Below are 18724 nucleotides of genomic sequence, written 5' to 3' on the forward strand. Positions count from 1 at the left end.
AAGTGATGAATGAGACACAGTGACTCCAAAAGCAAATGTTGACAGCAGTAATAGAAAGTACAGATTTTGGTTGGCTTGTAGTACTTGCCCAGAGTTAGAAAATGAAGAAAAGTCCGGGGTCAGATTCGAACCTACGACCTCTGGTCTTGAGGCCCAGCTCTCTGTCCACTGAGCCACTCAGCTGCGCTCCAACTTCCTTTTCCTGAACTACTCAAGGGTTTTCAACTTTCCCAGGGTTGGTTGGTTTCGTTGTTTGGTAGCTAGGAGCCTGACTACATGGCTTCAAGGCTAAATGGCCACAGGTGCCCAGGCTATTTGGCTTGCTGGAGGCTTCATTCATTAGGACACTCAAAAAGCCTGCTGATCTGAACCATGGACTTCAGGAGAAGCCTGAGCTTCACGAAGCTTCCTTTGACAAAGGGCACTCCATCAACAAGTGCCTTCTTCTTCTGGGACAAGCACAATGGAGAAGCTGGGGAAATGGCTAATCGGTGCAAGTCCCAGCTGATTGAACCCTTTCTACTGAGCCTCTCTTCCTTCCCTCCGTGGCCACAAAAAGCTCAGCTGAAAACAAGCCATAACCCTTCATGAGGAAGCTCTTCAGTGGGTTGATTTCCAAAGGTGCTGCCTGAGGATAGAAGGAAGGACTTCCCCAAAAGGTCCCCAGGGAGGTACCTGAACTAAAGAAAGAGTCCATGCTGTATCCACACCTGCTCTTACCCAGCTCTCTTTGTGGTCCCAGGATGGCTCCGATCTGAATAGAGCTCAACAGGTGGAACTGCATAAGGAGGATACCAGCAGAGACCAGCTTGACAATAGGAAAGAACTTCCTTGGGGAGCAAAATTGGAACTGCCACCTATGGTCATAGAGCCAGACAGGTAGTGGAGAGATTTCTATCATTGCCATTGCCTGAGAGGGATGTCCAATAATAATTCCTTTCTTGGCTTCTATTTTTAAAATTAAAGGGATTTCTCAACCCCAGGACGAATATTTTTTTCTTTTAGATGTTAATTATATTGTTTTAAAATGTTAATTCTATTCATCGATGCCAGTCAAGTTATTTCTTTTTTTTAAACCCTTATATATATACTGTATATTATATATATATGTATATGTATATGTATATATATGTATATGTATATGTATATATGTGTATATATATACTGTGTATTGGCTCCAAGGCAGAAGAGTGGTAAGGGCTAGGCAATGGGGGTCAAGTGACTTGCCCAGGTTGACACAGCTGGGAAGTGGCTGAAGCCGGATTCGAACCTAGGACCTCCCACCTCTAGGCTTGGCTCTCAATCCACTGAGCTACCCAGCCGCTCAATCCACTGAGCTACCCAGCCGCCCACCCACCCCCTTAGGATTCTTTACAATATCTAATGGTAAATGGTTCTCACGATCAATTTAAGTGTTCATTGAGGAACTTTGTATGGATATTGAAGTTATGGATCATGAACAAAAGCAAATAATCTCAAACTACAACTCTGCTGTGACTCAGTAATAGTCGCCTTTAGATATTCCATTTTCAAAGAGCCATCATGGAAGTGATGAATGAGACACAGTGACTCCAAAAGCAAATGTTGACAGCAGTAATAGAAAGTACAGATTTTGGTTGGCTTGTAGTACTTGCCCAGAGTTAGAAAATGAAGAAAAGTCCGGGGTCAGATTCGAACCTACGACCTCTGGTCTTGAGGCCCAGCTCTCTGTCCACTGAGCCACTCAGCTGCGCTCCAACTTCCTTTTCCTGAACTACTCAAGGGTTTTCAACTTTCCCAGGGTTGGTTGGTTTCGGTGTTTGGTAGCTAGGAGCCTGACTACATGGCTTCAAGGCTAAATGGCCACAGGTGCCCAGGCTATTTGGCTTGCTGGAGGCTTCATTCATTAGGACACTCAAAAGGCCTGCTGATCTGAACCATGGACTTCAGGAGAAGCCTGAGCTTCACAAAGCTTCCTTTGACAAAGGGCACTCCATCAACAAGTGCCTTCTTCTTCTGGGACAAGCACAATGGAGAAGCTGGGGAAATAGCTAATCGGTGCAAGTCCCAGCTGATTCAACCCTTTCTGCTGAGCCTCTCTTCCTTCCCTCCGTGGCCACAAAAAGCTCTGCTGAAAACAAGCCATAACCCTTCATGAGGAAGCTCTTCAGTGGGTTGATTTCCAAAGGTGCTGCCTGAGGATAGAAGGAAGGACTTCCCCAAAAGGTCCCCAGGGAGGTACCTGAACTAAAGAAAGAGTCCATACTGTATCCATACCTGCTATTACCCAGCTCTCTTTGTGGTCCCAGGATGGCTCCGATCTGAATAGAGCTCAACAGGTGGAACTGCATAAGGAGGATACCAGCAGAGACCAGCTTGACAATAGGAAAGAACTTCCTTGGGGAGCAAAATTGGAACTGCCACCTATGGTCATAGAGCCAGACAGGTAGTGGAGAGATTTCTATCATTTCCATTGCCTGAGAGGGATGTCCAATAATAATTCCTTTCTTGGCTTCTATTTTTAATATTAAAGGGATTTTTCAACCCCAGGACGAATATTTTTTTCTTTTAGATGTTAATTATATTGTTTTAAAATGTTAATTCTATTCATCGATGCCAGTCAAGTTATTTCTTTTTTTTAAACCCTTATATATATACTGTATATTATATATATATGTATATGTATATGTATGTATATGTATATGTATATATATGTATATATATATACTGTGTATTGGCTCCAAGGCAGAAGAGTGGTAAGGGCTAGGCAATGGGGGTCAAGTGACTTGCCCAGGTTCACACAGCTGGGAAGTGGCTGAAGCCGGATTCGAACCTAGGACCTCCCACCTCTAGGCTTGGCTCTCAATCCACTGAGCTACCCAGCCTCTCAATCCACTGAGCTAACCAGCCACCCACCCACCCCCTTAGGATTCTTTACAATATCTAATGATAAATGGTTCTCACGATCAATTTAAGTGTTCATTGAGGAACTTTGTATGGAAATTGAAGTTATGGATCACGAACAAAAGCAAATAATCTCAAACTACAACTCTGCTGTGACTCAGTAAGAGTCACCTTTAGATATTCCATTTTCATAGAGCCATCATGGAAGTGATGAATGAGACACAGTGACTCCAAAAGCAAATGTTGACAGCAGTAATAGAAAGTACAGATTTTGGTTGGCTTGTAGTACTTGCCCAGAGTTAGAAAATGAAGAAACGTCCGGGGTCAGATTCGAACCTACGACCTCTGGTCTTGAGGCCCAGCTCTCTGTCCACTGAGCCACTCAGCTGCGCTCCAACTTCCTTTTCCTGAACTACTCAAGGGTTTTCAACTTTCCCAGGGTTGGTTGGTTTCGTTGTTTGGTAGCTAGGAGCCTGACTACATGGCTTCAAGGCTAAATGGCCACAGGTGCCCAGGATATTTGGCTTGCTGGAGGCTTCATTCATTAGGACACTCAAAAAGCCTGCTGATCTGAACCATGGACTTCAGGAGAAGCCTGAGCTTCACAAAGCTTCCTTTGACAAAGGGCACTCCATCAACAAGTGCCTTCTTCTTCTGGGACAAGCACAATGGAGAAGCTGGGGAAATAGCTAATCGGTGCAAGTCCCAGCTGATTCAACCCTTTCTGCTGAGCCTCTCTTCCTTCCCTCCGTGGCCACAAAAAGCTCTGCTGAAAACAAGCCATAACCCTTCATGAGGAAGCTCTTCAGTGGGTTGATTTCCAAAGGTGCTGCCTGAGGGTAGAAGGAAGGACTTCCCCAAAAGGTCCCCAGGGAGGTACCTGAACTAAAGAAAGAGTCCATACTGTATCCATACCTGCTATTACCCAGCTCTCTTTGTGGTCCCAGGATGGCTCCGATCTGAATAGAGCTCAACAGGTGGAACTGCATAAGGAGGATACCAGCAGAGACCAGCTTGACAATAGGAAAGAACTTCCTTGGGGAGCAAAATTGGAACTGCCACCTATGGTCATAGAGCCAGACAGGTAGTGGAGAGATTTCTATCATTTCCATTGCCTGAGAGGGATGTCCAATAATAATTCCTTTCTTGGCTTCTATTTTTAATATTAAAAGGATTTCTCAACCCCAGGACGAATATTTTTTTCTTTTAGATGTTAATTATATTGTTTTAAAATGTTAATTCTATTCATCGATGCCAGTCAAGTTATTGCTTTTTTTTAAACCCTTATATATATACTGTATATTATATATATATGTATATGTATATGTATGTATATGTATATGTATATGTATATATATGTATATGTATATATATGTATATATATATACTGTGTATTGGCTCCAAGGCAGAAGAGTGGTAAGGACTAGGCAATGGGGGTCAAGTGACTTGCCCAGGTTCTCACAGCTGGGAAGTGGCTGAAGCCGGATTCGAACCTAGGACCTCCCACCTCTAGGCTTGGCTCTCAATCCACTGAGCTACCCAGCCGCTCAATCCACTGAGCTAACCAGCCGCCCACCCACCCCCTTAGGATTCTTTACAATATCTCATGATAAATGGTTCTCACGATCAATTTAAGTGTTCATTGAGGAACTTTGTATGGAAATTGAAGTTATGGATCACGAACAAAAGCAAATAATCTCAAACTACAACTCTGCTGTGACTCAGTAATAGTCGCCTTTAGATATTCCATTTTCAAAGAGCCATCATGGAAGTGATGAATGAGACACAGTGACTCCAAAAGCAAATGTTGACAGCAGTAATAGAAAGTACAGATTTTGGTAGGCTTGTAGTACTTGCCCAGAGTTAGAAAATGAAGAAAAGTCTGGGGTCAGATTCGAACCTACGACCTCTGGTCTTGAGGCCCAGCTCTCTGTCCACTGAGCCACTCAGCTGCGCTCCAACTTCCTTTTCCTGAACTACTCAAGGGTTTTCAACTTTCCCAGGGTTGGTTGGTTTCGGTGTTTGGTAGCTAGGAGCCTGACTACATGGCTTCAAGGCTAAATGGCCACAGGTGCCCAGGCTATTTGGCTTGCTGGAGGCTTCATTCATTAGGACACTCAAAAAGCCTGCTGATCTGAACCATGGACTTCAGGAGAAGCCTGAGCTTCACAAAGCTTCCTTTGACAAAGGGCACTCCATCAACAAGTGCCTTCTTCTTCTGGGACAAGCACAATGGAGAAGCTGGGGAAATGGCTAATCGGTGCAAGTCCCAGCTGATTCAACCCTTTCTGCTGAGCCTCTCTTCCTTCCCTCCGTGGCCACAAAAAGCTCAGCTGAAAACAAGCCATAACCCTTCATGAGGAAGCTCTTCAGTGGGTTGATTTCCAAAGGTGCTGCCTGAAGATAGAAGGAAGGACTTCCCCAAAAGGTCCCCAGGGAGGTACCTGAACTAAAGAAAGAGTCCATGCTGTATCCACACCTGGTCTTACCCAGCTCTCTTTGTGGTCCCAGGATGGCTCCGATCTGAATAGAGCTCAACAGGTGGAACTGCATAAGGAGGATACCAGCAGAGACCAGCTTGACAATAGGAAAAAATTTCCTTGGGGAGCAAAATTGGAACTGCCACCTATGGTCATAGAGCCAGACAGGTAGTAGAGAGATTTCTATCATTTCCATTGCCTGAGAGGGATGTCCAATAATAATTCCTTTCTTGGCTTCTATTTTTAATATTAAAGGGATTTCTCAACCCCAGGATGAATATTTTTTTCTTTTAGATGTTAATTATATTGTTTTAAAATGTTAATTCTATTCATCGATGCCAGTCAAGTTATTTCTTTTTTTAAACCCTTATATATATACTGTATATTATAGATATATGTATATGTATATATATATGTATATGTATATATGTATATGTATATATATGTGTGTATATATATATACATATATATATATATATGTATATGTATATATATGTGTGTATATATATATATATATATATATATATATATATATACTGTGTATTGGCTCAAAGGCAGAAGAGTGGTAACGGCTAGGCAATGGGGGTCAAGTGACTTGCCCAGGTTCACACAGCTGGGAAGTGGCTGAAGACGGATTTGAACCTAGGACCTCCCACCTCTAGGCTTGGCTCTCAATCCACTGAGCTACCCAGCCGCCCCCCCACCCCCTTATGATTCTTTAAAATATCTAATGATAAATTGTTCTCACGATAAATTTAAGTGTTCATTGAGGAACTTTGTATGGAAATTGAAGTTATGGATCATGAATAAAAGGAAATAATCTCAAACTACAACTCTGCCATGACTCAGTATAAGTCGCCCCTAGATATTCCATTTTCAAAGAGCCATCATGGAAGTGATTAATGAGACACAGTGACCCCAAAAGCAAATATTGACAGCAGTAATAGAAACTCCAGATTTTTGTTGGCTTGTAGTACTTGCGCAGAGTTAGAAAATGAAGAAAAGTCTGGGGTCAGATTTGAACCTAGGACCTCTGGCCTTGAGGCCCAGCTCTCTGTCCACTGAGCCACTCAGCTGCACTCCAACTTCCTTTTCCTGAACTACTCAAGGGTTTTCAACTTTCCCAGGGTGGGTTGGTTTCGTTGTTTGGTAGCTAGGAGCCTGACTACATGGCTTCAAGGCTAAATGGCCACAGGTGCCCAGGCTATTTGGCTTGCTGGAAGGTTCATTCATTAGGACACTCAAAAAGCCTGCTGATCTGAACCATGGACTTCATGAGAAGCCTGAGCTTCACAAAGCTTCCTTTGACAAAGGGCACTCCATCAACAAGTGCCTTCTTCTTCTGGGACAAGCACAATGGAGAAGCTGGGGAAATGGCTAATCGGTGCAAGTCCCAGCTGATTGAACCCCTTCTGCTGAGCCTCTCTTCCTTCCCTCCGTGGCCACAAAAAGCTCAGCTGCAAACAAGCCATAACCCTTCATGAGGAAGCTCTTCAGTGGGTTGATTTCCAAAGGTGCTGCCTGAGGATTGAAGGAAGGACTTCCCCAAAAGGTCCCCAGGGAGGTACCTGAACTAAAGAAAGAGTCCATGCTGTATCCACACCTGCTCTTACCCAGCTCTCTTTGTGGTCCCAGGATGGCTCCGATCTGAATAGAGCTCAACAGGTGGAACTGCATAAGGAGGATACCAGCAGAGACCAGCTTGACAATAGGAAAGAACTTCCTTGGGGAGCAAAATTGGAACTGCCACCTATGGTCATAGAGCCATACAGGTTGTGGAGAGATTTCTATCATTTCCATTGCCTCAGAGGGATGTCCAATAATAATTCCTTTCTTGGCTTCTATTTTTAATATTAAAGGGATTTCTCAACCCCAGGACGAATATTTTTTTCTTTTAGATGTTAATTATATTGTTTTAAATTGTTAATTCTATTCATCGATGCCAGTCAAGTTATTTCTTTTCTTAAAACCCTTATATATATACTGTATATTATATATATGTATATGTATATGTATATATATGTATATGTATATATATGTATATATATATACTGTGTATTGGCTCAAAGGCAGAAGAGTGGTAACGGCTAGGCAATGGGGGTCAAGTGACTTGCCCAGGTTCACACAGCTGGGAAGTGGCTGAAGCCGGATTTGAACCTAGGTCCTCCCACCTCTAGGCTTGGCTCTCAATCCACTGAGCTACCCAGCCGCCCCCCCACCCCCTTATGATTCTTTAAAATATCTAATGATAAATTGTTCTCACGATAAATTTAAGTGTTCATTGAGGAACTTTGTATGGAAATTGAAGTTATGGATCATGAATAAAAGGAAATAATCTCAAACTACAACTCTGCCATGACTCAGTATAAGTCGCCCCTAGATATTCCATTTTCAAAGAGCCATCATGGAAGTGATGAATGAGACACAGTGACCCCAAAAGCAAATATTGACAGCAGTAATAGAAACTCCAGATTTTTGTTGGCTTGTAGTACTTGCGCAGAGTTAGAAAATGAAGAAAAGTCTGGGGTCAGATTTGAACCTAGGACCTCTGGCCTTGAGGCCCAGCTCTCTGTCCACTGAGCCACTCAGCTGCACTCCAACTTCCTTTTCCTGAACTACTCAAGGGTTTTCAACTTTCCCAGGGTGGGTTGGTTTCGTTGTTTGGTAGCTAGGAGCCTGACTACATGGCTTCAAGGCTAAATGGCCACAGGTGCCCAGGCTATTTGGCTTGCTGGAAGGTTCATTCATTAGGACACTCAAAAAGCCTGCTGATCTGAACCATGGACTTCATGAGAAGCCTGAGCTTCACAAAGCTTCCTTTGACAAAGGGCACTCCATCAACAAGTGCCTTCTTCTTCTGGGACAAGCACAATGGAGAAGCTGGGGAAATGGCTAATCGGTGCAAGTCCCAGCTGATTGAACCCCTTCTGCTGAGCCTCTCTTCCTTCCCTCCGTGGCCACAAAAAGCTCAGCTGCAAACAAGCCATAACCCTTCATGAGGAAGCTCTTCAGTGGGTTGATTTCCAAAGGTGCTGCCTGAGGATTGAAGGAAGGACTTCCCCAAAAGGTCCCCAGGGAGGTACCTGAACTAAAGAAAGAGTCCATGCTGTATCCACACCTGCTCTTACCCAGCTCTCTTTGTGGTCCCAGGATGGCTCCGATCTGAATAGAGCTCAACAGGTGGAACTGCATAAGGAGGATATCAGCAGAGACCAGCTAGACAATAGGAAAGAACTTCCTTGGGGAGCAAAATTGGAACTGCCACCTATGGTCATAGAGCCAGACAGGTAGTGGAGAGATTTCTATCATTTCCATTGCCTGAGAGGGATGTCCAATAATAATTCCTTTCTTGGCTTCTATTTTTAATATTAAAGGGATTTCTCAACCCCAGGACGAATATTTTTTTCTTTTAGATGTTAATTATATTGTTTTAAAATGTTAATTCTATTCATCGATGCCAGTCAAGTTATTTCTTTTTTTTTAAACCCTTATATATATACTGTATATTATATATATGTATATATATATATGTATATATATGTATATGTATATGTATATATATGTATATATATATACTGTGTATTGGCTCCAAGGCAGAAGAGTGGTAAGGGATAGGCAATGGGGGTCAACTGACTTGCCCAGGTTCACACAGCTGGGTAGTGGCTGAAGCCGGATTCGAACCAGGACCTTCCACCTCTAGGCTTGGCTCTCAATCCACTGAGCTACCCAGCCGCTCAATCCACTGAGCTAACCAGCCGCCCACCCACCCCCTTAGGATTCTTTACAATATCTCATGATAAATGGTTCTCACGATCAATTTAAGTGTTCATTGAGGAACTTTGTATGGAAATTGAAGTTATGGATCACGAACAAAAGCAAATAATCTCAAACTACAACTCTGCTGTGACTCAGTAATAGTCGCCTTTAGATATTCCATTTTCAAAGAGCCATCATGGAAGTGATGAATGAGACACAGTGACTCCAAAAGCAAATGTTGACAGCAGTAATAGAAACTCCAGATTTTGGTTGGCTTGTAGTACTTGCCCAGAGTTAGAAAATGAAGAAAAGTCTGGGGTCAGATTCAAACCTACGACCTCTGGTCTTGAGGCCCAGCTCTCTGTCCACTGAGCCACTCAGCTGCACTCCAACTTCCTTTTCCTGAACTACTCAAGGGTTTTCAACTTTCCCAGGGTGGGTTGGTTTCGTTTTTTGGTAGCTAGGAGCCTGACTACATCGCTTCAAGGCTAAATGGCCACAGGTGCCCAGGCTATTTGGCTTGCTGGAAGGTTCATTAATTAGGACACTCAAAAAGCCTGCTGATCTGAACCATGGACTTCAGGAGAAGCCTGAGCTTCACAAAGCTTCCTTTGACAAAGGGCACTCCATCAACAAGTGCCTTCTTCTTCTGGGACAAGCACAATGGAGAAGCTGGGGAAATGGCTAATCGGTGCAAGTCCCAGCTGATTCAACCCTTTCTGCTGAGCCTCTCTTCCTTCCCTCCGTGGCCACAAAAAGCTCAGCTGAAAACAAGCCATAACCCTTCATGAGGAAGCTCTTCAGTGGGTTGATTTCCAAAGGTGCTGCCTGAGGATAGAAGGAAGGACTTCCCCAAAAGGTCCCCAGGGAGGTACCTGAACTAAAGAAAGAGTCCATGCTGTATCCACACCTGCTCTTACCCAGCTCTCTTTGTGGTCCCAGGATGGCTCCGATCTGAATAGAGCTCAACAGGTGGAACTGCATAAGGGGGATACCAGCAGAAACCAGCTTGACAATAGGAAAGAACTTCCTTGGGGAGCAAAATTGGAACTGCCACCTATGGTCATAGAGCCAGACAGGTAGTGGAGAGATTTCTATCATTTCCATTGCCTGAGAGGGATGTCCAATAATAATTCCTTTCTTGGCTTCTATTTTTAAAATTAAAGGGATTTCTCAACTCCAGGACGAATATTTTTTTCTTTTAGATGTTAATTATATTGTTTTAAAATGTTAATTCTATTCATCGATGCCAGTCAAGTTATTTCTTTTTTTTAAACCCTTATATATATACTGTATATTATATATATATGTATATGTATATGTATATATAAGTATATGTATATGTATATATATGTGTATATATATACTGTGTATTGGCTCCAAGGCAGAAGAGTGGTAAGGGCTAGGCAATGGGGGTCAAGTGACTTGCCCAGGTTCTCACAGCTGGGAAGTGGCTGAAGCCGGATTCGAACCTAGGACCTCCCACCTCTAGGCTTGGCTCTCAATCCACTGAGCTACCCAGCCGCTCAATCCACTGAGCTACCCAGCCGCCCACCCACCCCCTTAGGATTCTTTACAATATCTAATGATAAATGGTTCTCACGATCAATTTAAGTCTTCATTGAGAAACTTTGTATGGAAATTGAAGTTATGGATCACGAACAAAAGCAAATAATCTCAAACTACAACTCTGCTGTGACTCAGTAATAGTCGCCTTTAGATATTACATTTTCAAAGAGCCATCATGGAAGTGATGAATGAGACACAGTGACTCCAAAAGCAAATGTTGACAGCAGTAATAGAAAGTACAGATTTTGGTTGGCTTGTAGTACTTGCCCAGAGTTAGAAAATGAAGAAAAGTCTGGGGTCAGATTCGAACCTACGACCTCTGGTCTTGAGGCCCAGCTCTCTGTCCACTGAGCCACTCAGCTGCGCTCCAACTTCCTTTTCCTGAACTACTCAAGGGTTTTCAACTTTCCCAGGGTTGGTTGGTTTCGTTGTTTGGTAGCTAGGAGCCTGACTACATGGCTTCAAGGCTAAATGGCCACAGGTGCCCAGGCTATTTGGCTTGCTGGAGGCTTCATTCATTAGGACACTCAAAAAGCCTGCTGATCTGAACCATGGACTTCAGGAGAAGCCTGAGCTTCACGGAGCTTCCTTTGACAAAGGGCACTCCATCAACAAGTGCCTTCTTCTTCTGGGACAAGCACAATGGAGAAGCTGGGGAAATGGCTAATCGGTGCAAGTCCCAGCTGATTGAACCCTTTCTACTGAGCCTCTCTTCCTTCCCTCCGTGGCCACAAAAAGCTCAGCTGAAAACAAGCCATAACCCTTCATGAGGAAGCTCTTCAGTGGGTTGATTTCCAAAGGTGCTGCCTGAGGATAGAAGGAAGGACTTCCCCAAAAGGTCCCCAGGGAGGTACCTGAACTAAAGAAAGAGTCCATGCTGTATCCACACCTGCTCTTACCCAGCTCTCTTTGTGGTCCCAGGATGGCTCTGATCTGAATAGAGCTCAACAGGTGGAACTGCATAAGGAGGATACCAGCAGAGACCAGCTTGACAATAGGAAAGAACTTCCTTGGGGAGCAAAATTGGAACTGCCACCTATGGTCATAGAGCCAGACAGGTAGTGGAGAGATTTCTATCATTGCCATTGCCTGAGAGGGATGTCCAATAATAATTCCTTTCTTGGCTTCTATTTTTAAAATTAAAGGGATTTCTCAACCCCAGGACGAATATTTTTTTCTTTTAGATGTTAATTATATTGTTTTAAAATGTTAATTCTATTCATCGATGCCAGTCAAGTTATTTCTTTTTTTTAAACCCTTATATATATACTGTATATTATATATATGTATATGTATATGTATATATATGTATATGTATATGTATATATGTGTATATATATACTGTGTATTGGCTCCAAGGCAGAAGAGTGGTAAGGGCTAGGCAATGGGGGTCAAGTGACTTGCCCAGGTTCACACAGCTGGGAAGTGGCTGAAGCCGGATTCGAACCTAGGACCTCCCACCTCTAGGCTTGGCTCTCAATCCACTGAGCTACCCAGCCGCTCAATCCACTGAGCTACCCAGACGCCCACCCACCCCCTTAGGATTCTTTACAATATCTAATGGTAAATGGTTCTCACGATCAATTTAAGTGTTCATTGAGGAACTTTGTATGGATATTGAAGTTATGGATCATGAACAAAAGCAAATAATCTCAAACTACAACTCTGCTGTGACTCAGTAATAGTCGCCTTTAGATATTCCATTTTCAAAGAGCCATCATGGAAGTGATGAATGAGACACAGTGACTCCAAAAGCAAATGTTGACAGCAGTAATAGAAAGTACAGATTTTGGTTGGCTTGTAGTACTTGCCCAGAGTTAGAAAATGAAGAAAAGTCCGGGGTCAGATTCGAACCTACGACCTCTGGTCTTGAGGCCCAGCTCTCTGTCCACTGAGCCACTCAGCTGCGCTCCAACTTCCTTTTCCTGAACTACTCAAGGGTTTTCAACTTTCCCAGGGTTGGTTGGTTTCGTTGTTTGGTAGCTAGGAGCCTGACTACATGGCTTCAAGGCTAAATGGCCACAGGTGCCCAGGCTATTTGGCTTGCTGGAGGCTTCATTCATTAGGACACTCAAAAAGCCTGCTGATCTGAACCATGGACTTCAGGAGAAGCCTGAGTTTCACAAAGCTTCCTTTGACAAAGGGCACTCCATCAACAAGTGCCTTCTTCTTCTGGGACAAGCACAATGGAGAAGCTGGGGAAATGGCTAATCGGTGCAAGTCACAGCTGATTCAACCCTTTCTGCTGAGCCTCTCTTCCTTCCCTCCGTGGCCACAAAAAGCTCAGCTGAAAACAAGCCATAACCCTTCATGAGGAAGCTCTTCAGTGGGTTGATTTCCAAAGGTGCTGCCTGAGGATAGAAGGAAGGACTTCCCCAAAAGGTCCCCAGGGAGGTACCTGAACTAAAGAAAGAGTCCATGCTGTATCCACACCTGCTCTTACCCAGCTCTCTTTGTGGTCCCAGGATGGCTCCGATCTGAATAGAGCTCAACAGGTGGAACTGCATAAGGAGGATACCAGCAGAGACCAGCTTGACAATAGGAAAGAACTTCCTTGGGGAGCAAAATTGGAACTGCCACCTATGGTCATAGAGCCAGACAGGTAGTGGAGAGATTTCTATCATTGCCATTGCCTGAGAGGGATGTCCAATAATAATTCCTTTCTTGGCTTCTATTTTTAAAATTAAAGGGATTTCTCAACCCCAGGACGAATATTTTTTTCTTTTAGATGTTAATTATATTGTTTTAAAATGTTAATTCTATTCATCGATGCCAGTCAAGTTATTTCTTTTTTTTAAACCCTTATATATATACTGTATATTATATATATATGTATATGTATATGTATATATATGTATATGTATATGTATATATGTGTATATATATACTGTGTATTGGCTCCAAGGCAGAAGAGTGGTAAGGGCTAGGCAATGGGGGTCAAGTGACTTGCCCAGGTTGACACAGCTGGGAAGTGGCTGAAGCCGGATTCGAACCTAGGACCTCCCACCTCTAGGCTTGGCTCTCAATCCACTGAGCTACCCAGCCGCTCAATCCACTGAGCTACCCAGCCGCCCACCCACCCCCTTAGGATTCTTTACAATATCTAATGGTAAATGGTTCTCACGATCAATTTAAGTGTTCATTGAGGAACTTTGTATGGATATTGAAGTTATGGATCACGAACAAAAGCAAATAATCTCAAACTACAACTCTGCTGTGACTCAGTAATAGTCGCCTTTAGATATTCCATTTTCAAAGAGCCATCATGGAAGTGATGAATGAGACACAGTGACTCCAAAAGCAAATGTTGACAGCAGTAATAGAAAGTACAGATTTTGGTTGGCTTGTAGTACTTGCCCAGAGTTAGAAAATGAAGAAAAGTCCGGGGTCAGATTCGAACCTACGACCTCTGGTCTTGAGGCCCAGCTCTCTGTCCACTGAGCCACTCAGCTGCGCTCCAACTTCCTTTTCCTGAACTACTCAAGGGTTTTCAACTTTCCCAGGGTTGGTTGGTTTCGTTGTTTGGTAGCTAGGAGCCTGACTACATGGCTTCAAGGCTAAATGGCCACAGGTGCCCAGGCTATTTGGCTTGCTGGAGGCTTCATTCATTAGGACACTCAAAAAGCCTGCTGATCTGAACCATGGACTTCAGGAGAAGCCTGAGCTTCACGAAGCTTCCTTTGACAAAGGGCACTCCATCAACAAGTGCCTTCTTCTTCTGGGACAAGCACAAGGGAGAAGCTGGGGAAATGGCTAATCGGTGCAAGTCCCAGCTGATTGAACCCTTTCTACTGAGCCTCTCTTCCTTCCCTCCGTGGCCACAAAAAGCTCAGCTGAAAACAAGCCATAACCCTTCATGAGGAAGCTCTTCAGTGGGTTGATTTCCAAAGGTGCTGCCTGAGGATAGAAGGAAGGACTTCCCCAAAAGGTCCCCAGGGAGGTACCTGAACTAAAGAAAGAGTCCATGCTGTATCCACACCTGCTCTTACCCAGCTCTCTTTGTGGTCCCAGGATGGCTCCGATCTGAATAGAGCTCAACAGGTGGAACTGCATAAGGAGGATACCAGCAGAGACCAGCTTGACAATAGGAAAGAACTTCCTTGGGGAGCAAAATTGGAACTGCCACCTATGGTCATAGAGCCAGACAGGTAGTGGAGAGATTTCTATCATTGCCATTGCCTGAGAGGGATGTCCAATAATAATTCCTTTCTTGGCTTCTATTTTTAAAATTAAAGGGATTTCTCAACCCCAGGACGAATATTTTTTTCTTTTAGATGTTAATTATATTGTTTTAAAATGTTAATTCTATTCATCGATGCCAGTCAAGTTATTTCTTTTTTTTAAACCCTTATATATATACTGTATATTATATATATATGTATATGTATATGTATATATATGTATATGTATATGTATATATGTGTATATATATACTGTGTATTGGCTCCAAGGCAGAAGAGTGGTAAGGGCTAGGCAATGGGGGTCAAGTGACTTGCCCAGGTTGACACAGCTGGGAAGTGGCTGAAGCCGGATTCGAACCTAGGACCTCCCACCTCTAGGCTTGGCTCTCAATCCACTGAGCTACCCAGCCGCTCAATCCACTGAGCTACCCAGACGCCCACCCACCCCCTTAGGATTCTTTACAATATCTAATGGTAAATGGTTCTCACGATCAATTTAAGTGTTCATTGAGGAACTTTGTATGGATATTGAAGTTATGGATCACGAACAAAAGCAAATAATCTCAAACTACAACTCTGCTGTGACTCAGTAATAGTCGCCTTTAGATATTCCATTTTCAAAGAGCCATCATGGAAGTGATGAATGAGACACAGTGACTCCAAAAGCAAATGTTGACAGCAGTAATAGAAAGTACAGATTTTGGTTGGCTTGTAGTACTTGCCCAGAGTTAGAAAATGAAGAAAAGTCCGGGGTCAGATTCGAACCTACGACCTCTGGTCTTGAGGCCCAGCTCTCTGTCCACTGAGCCACTCAGCTGCGCTCCAACTTCCTTTTCCTGAACTACTCAAGGGTTTTCAACTTTCCCAGGGTTGGTTGGTTTCGTTGTTTGGTAGCTAGGAGCCTGACTACATGGCTTCAAGGCTAAATGGCCACAGGTGCCCAGGCTATTTGGCTTGCTGGAGGCTTCATTCATTAGGACACTCAAAAAGCCTGCTGATCTGAACCATGGACTTCAGGAGAAGCCTGAGCTTCACAAAGCTTCCTTTGACAAAGGGCACTCCATCAACAAGTGCCTTCTTCTTCTGGGACAAGCACAATGGAGAAGCTGGGGAAATAGCTAATCGGTGCAAGTCCCAGCTGATTCAACCCTTTCTGCTGAGCCTCTCTTCCTTCCCTCCGTGGCCACAAAAAGCTCTGCTGAAAACAAGCCATAACCCTTCATGAGGAAGCTCTTCAGTGGGTTGATTTCCAAAGGTGCTGCCTGAGGATAGAAGGAAGGACTTCCCCAAAAGGTCCCCAGGGAGGTACCTGAACTAAAGAAAGAGTCCATACTGTATCCATACCTGCTATTACCCAGCTCTCTTTGTGGTCCCAGGATGGCTCCGATCTGAATAGAGCTCAACAGGTGGAACTGCATAAGGAGGATACCAGCAGAGACCAGCTTGACAATAGGAAAGAACTTCCTTGGGGAGCAAAATTGGAACTGCCACCTATGGTCATAGAGCCAGACAGGTAGTGGAGAGATTTCTATCATTGCCATTGCCTGAGAGGGATGTCCAATAATAATTCCTTTCTTGGCTTCTATTTTTAAAATTAAAGGGATTTCTCAACCCCAGGACGAATATTTTTTTCTTTTAGATGTTAATTATATTGTTTTAAAATGTTAATTCTATTCATCGATGCCAGTCAAGTTATTTCTTTTTTTTAAACCCTTATATATATACTGTATATTATATATATATGTATATGTATATGTATATATATGTATATGTATATGTATATATGTGTATATATATACTGTGTATTGGCTCCAAGGCAGAAGAGTGGTAAGGGCTAGGCAATGGGGGTCAAGTGACTTGCCCAGGTTGACACAGCTGGGAAGTGGCTGAAGCCGGATTCGAACCTAGGACCTCCCACCTCTAGGCTTGGCTCTCAATCCACTGAGCTACCCAGCCGCCCACCCACCCCCTTAGGATTCTTTACAATATCTAATGGTAAATGGTTCTCACGATCAATTTAAGTGTTCATTGAGGAACTTTGTATGGATATTGAAGTTATGGATCACGAACAAAAGCAAATAATCTCAAACTACAACTCTGCTGTGACTCAGTAATAGTCGCCTTTAGATATTCCATTTTCAAAGAGCCATCATGGAAGTGATGAATGAGACACAGTGACTCCAAAAGCAAATGTTGACAGCAGTAATAGAAAGTACAGATTTTGGTTGGCTTGTAGTACTTGCCCAGAGTTAGAAAATGAAGAAAAGTCCGGGGTCAGATTCGAACCTACGACCTCTGGTCTTGAGGCCCAGCTCTCTGTCCACTGAGCCACTCAGCTGCGCTCCAACTTCCTTTTCCTGAACTACTCAAGGGTTTTCAACTTTCCCAGGGTTGGTTGGTTTCGTTGTTTGGTAGCTAGGAGCCTGACTACATGGCTTCAAGGCTAAATGGCCACAGGTGCCCAGGCTATTTGGCTTGCTGGAGGCTTCATTCATTAGGACACTCAAAAAGCCTGCTGATCTGAACCATGGACTTCAGGAGAAGCCTGAGCTTCACGAAGCTTCCTTTGACAAAGGGCACTCCATCAACAAGTGCCTTCTTCTTCTGGGACAAGCACAAGGGAGAAGCTGGGGAAATGGCTAATCGGTGCAAGTCCCAGCTGATTGAACCCTTTCTACTGAGCCTCTCTTCCTTCCCTCCGTGGCCACAAAAAGCTCAGCTGAAAACAAGCCATAACCCTTCATGAGGAAGCTCTTCAGTGGGTTGATTTCCAAAGGTGCTGCCTGAGGATAGAAGGAAGGACTTCCCCAAAAGGTCCCCAGGGAGGTACCTGAACTAAAGAAAGAGTCCATGCTGTATCCACACCTGCTCTTACCCAGCTCTCTTTGTGGTCCCAGGATGGCTCCGATCTGAATAGAGCTCAACAGGTGGAACTGCATAAGGAGGATACCAGCAGAGACCAGCTTGACAATAGGAAAGAACTTCCTTGGGGAGCAAAATTGGAACTGCCACCTATGGTCATAGAGCCAGACAGGTAGTGGAGAGATTTCTATCATTGCCATTGCCTGAGAGGGATGTCCAATAATAATTCCTTTCTTGGCTTCTATTTTTAAAATTAAAGGGATTTCTCAACCCCAGGACGAATATTTTTTTCTTTTAGATGTTAATTATATTGTTTTAAAATGTTAATTCTATTCATCGATGCCAGTCAAGTTATTTCTTTTTTTTAAACCCTTATATATATACTGTATATTATATATATATGTATATGTATATGTATATATATGTATATGTATATGTATATATGTGTATATATATACTGTGTATTGGCTCCAAGGCAGAAGAGTGGTAAGGGCTAGGCAATGGGGGTCAAGTGACTTGCCCAGGTTGACACAGCTGGGAAGTGGCTGAAGCCGGATTCGAACCTAGGACCTCCCACCTCTAGGCTTGGCTCTCAATCCACTGAGCTACCCAGCCGCTCAATCCACTGAGCTACCCAGACGCCCACCCACCCCCTTAGGATTCTTTACAATATCTAATGGTAAATGGTTCTCACGATCAATTTAAGTGTTCATTGAGGAACTTTGTATGGATATTGAAGTTATGGATCACGAACAAAAGCAAATAATCTCAAACTACAACTCTGCTGTGACTCAGTAATAGTCGCCTTTAGATATTCCATTTTCAAAGAGCCATCATGGAAGTGATGAATGAGACACAGTGACTCCAAAAGCAAATGTTGACAGCAGTAATAGAAAGTACAGATTTTGGTTGGCTTGTAGTACTTGCCCAGAGTTAGAAAATGAAGAAAAGTCCGGGGTCAGATTCGAACCTACGACCTCTGGTCTTGAGGCC

This window comes from Monodelphis domestica, chromosome 5 (genome assembly GCF_027887165.1).
Source record: "Monodelphis domestica isolate mMonDom1 chromosome 5, mMonDom1.pri, whole genome shotgun sequence".
NCBI classification, from domain to species: domain Eukaryota; kingdom Metazoa; phylum Chordata; class Mammalia; order Didelphimorphia; family Didelphidae; genus Monodelphis; species Monodelphis domestica.